Source organism: Schistocerca piceifrons, chromosome 9, assembly GCF_021461385.2.
Source record: "Schistocerca piceifrons isolate TAMUIC-IGC-003096 chromosome 9, iqSchPice1.1, whole genome shotgun sequence".
NCBI classification, from domain to species: domain Eukaryota; kingdom Metazoa; phylum Arthropoda; class Insecta; order Orthoptera; family Acrididae; genus Schistocerca; species Schistocerca piceifrons.
In genome coordinates, this window is record NC_060146.1 from 86,003,654 (window position 1) to 86,006,876 (window position 3,223).

A 3,223-nucleotide genomic window follows, 5' to 3' on the forward strand; every position below is an offset into this window, starting at 1 on the left:
AGTCTCTGACCGACGGTGAGGTGACACAAAATATTGCAGGGAATCCATTACTTGCTCTCAGATCACAGGACCAGATGCGAACAGGTTTCGATGCATATAATGCACGATATGGCTACCATCCCGTGTCGTCGAGACACGGTCGATCAGAACTGTGACGATTAGTACAGCCGCCTTCTGTGCTGTCCGACATTGGGCCACTGTTATTTCCAAGTACCCCACAAATTTAGATACTGCACGATTTGACAACCCAACCAAATGGAGACTCACAATGAGGCCCATTTCAAACTCTGTCAAGTGCTGACAATGCCGACTGATACGAGTTTGTGGCATCTCTGTAACCTTCACAGTAATCACGCAACTTCTGACATTGTTTGTGCTCTTACTTACCCTATCAGGCCCAGTGACAACTCTAATAAATGATCCTTTACATGCTTATTAATGGTATGAACACACTAAAAGAGATGCACCATGAAGCAATTATCGGAATGGGATGGAAGTTGGTAAATGTGATGTACATGTACAGACAAAAATGATTACACTTTCAGAAAAATTGGATGATTTATTCGAGGCAAAGAGCTTCACAAATTGAGTGAGCCAATGAAACATCAGTCCACCTCTGACCATTATGCAAGCAGTTATTCGGCTTGACATTGATTGACAGAGTTGTTGGATGTCTTTCTGAAGGATATTGTACCAAATTCCGTCCAACTGGTGCATTAAATCATCAAAATTCTGAGTCGGTTAGGGGACACTACACATAATGCTCCAAATGTTCTCAATTTGGGAGAGATTCAGTGACTTTACTGGCCCAGGTAGAGTTTAGCAAGCACAAAGACGAGCAGCACAAATTCTCGCCGTTTGCAAACAGGCATTATCTTGCTGAAATGTAAGCTCAGGACGGCTTGCCAAGAAGGGCAACAAAATGAAGTGAAGAATATCACCAGTCTACCAAAGGGCTGTAAGGGTATTGCAGATGACAACCACAGCAGTCCTGTTATGAAAAGAAACAGCACCCCAGGCCGTTCCTCCTGGTTGCTGAGCTGTATGGCAGGCAACAGTCAGGTTGGTATCCCACCATCCTCCAGAGCATCTCCAGAAACGTTTTCACAGGCAAACGGTGTTCAGTTTGAAGTGGGACTCATTGCTGAATATATTTCTACTCTCGTCAATGAGATTCCAAGATGAATGTGGTCAACACCACCACAAATGAGCTTGTCGGTGAACAGAGGCCAATGGTAGTTGGCGCAAGCTGAGTCGTGAGCACAGATCACTATCTGTGAGCCATCTATTAATGGTTACTGTTGTCACTGAAGCACCAACTGCACCTTATATTGATGATAATGATGAATCTGGGGCTCTAAGTGCTTCTCCGACAGTTGTTTGGTCCTCTCTTTCTGTCATCTCTCTAGGTCGACTGCTTTCTTCTCGACACTGTGTTCGGACACGGATCACCCATTCCTGCCAAAATTGTCAGACAGTGGCATTGCTCCCATTCAATTGCCCTAATATTCCAACTGGCTTCTTTCAGCCCAGCTACACATACTCTGTCAAATGCTGACATCTGCGTATGTTGTTCGTGCACCTGTCTGCGAGGCACAGTTACTGTCCAATTGAGTACACAGAATGAAATTCGCAAAGACTTTATGCCCTGGTATCTACATGTCACCTGTTTAATATCCTCGCCAACTGCATCACACATTCATCCATCGGTTGTCCCAAAGTTTACAATTTTCCATTTTCCATCGATGTTTGTACAAATGTCAATTTGTGACCAATTTACATAATTCCTTCATGGTGTCCTTTTTCTTTTGTCTTGGAGTGTAAGTGAACTAAGTTACCCAACATCCAACAATGTCCTCTGGGTGATTATTGTCAGGCAGTGTATTTTGGGTAAAGTTAATTGAAGTTGACTATTGTCTTCATTATCTTCTTGCACAGTGGCCGTGACAAGTTAGAGCAGTTTTAGTAAGAATGGAACAAATGCAGATAGTACCTTTCCCATTGCTTCATATATAAACAGAATACAAAAACGAGTAGCTAGTATTGGTATGAAGTACCATCCAATGACCATAGATATCACAGTTTATGCAGAACAACAATATGAAGAGGATAGAAAGTCGTTCACCACATAGAGGTGACACTGAGCAGCAGACAGGCACTTGTAAAACTAGATTAAACTTTTGGACAGTCCTTCCGATTTAGAAAAACACATACACATTCATATACACTCATACACAGTCACTCATCTCCAGCCAGTGAGACCCTACCAGAGTTAAAAGTGATTTCGGCTGGGGCAAATAGTGGGGGTAAGTATGGTAGAGGTGAGGGTGACAGGATGGTGGGCTGCTAGGTGCAGCATGGAGAGGCTGCACTGGGAGGGGGGAAAGGAGCAGGAGAGGAGAGGAGAGGAGAGGAGAAAAGACTTTGGAGGCGCACTGGGTTAACAGCAGATGTGTATCAGGCTGGAGTGGTTGGAGCAGGAGAGGGGGAGGTCACGGACTAGCAAAGGCTGGGCTGGCAGGGGGGGGGGGGGGAGATTATGGGAAACAAGGCATATGTTGCAAGGAGAGTTTCCAACTGCATAACTCACAAAAGCTGGTGCAGTTAGGAAGAACCCAAGCCACACACACTCTGAAGCAATCAAAATCAAGAACTGTATTAGATGGTATGCTTGGGAACTGGGTAATCCAGCTGACTCTCAGCCACAATTTGGCGGTGGCAATTTGGCAGACAGATAGCTTGCTGTGTATATGTAGCAGTCTTCACTCCCGAGATATCCCACTTTAAAAAGCTTTTGTAATTAGTTATTTTGTTTGATATCTATGAGGGATTATCCTTAGAGTATTTCAAAAGAAGCCTGAGAGAAGTGCCTCAAATGTTGGAATAACACTGAACAACTGTTGAGAGTGTTTATCAGAACGTCTCAAAAGGTGCCACTGAACCTAATGATATACTGTCAATGTTATTGTTACACATTCATAGCATAGAGAGGTTCTAGGTATAAGTGATAAACCAGCATCTGAGGTTTACAGCGAAACAGATTCATCATCTAAATACATACATTAACAAGTGTAAACAGCTGTGTATACACGGCAAGTAGAAGCATTTAAGGATATTAAAGTATGCCATTACACACAAAACAGAAGAATATTTACACACAGAATAAATAGTGATAATATCATTTATTTAACAATCACAGAAAAAACACAATGCTGTATTCTTC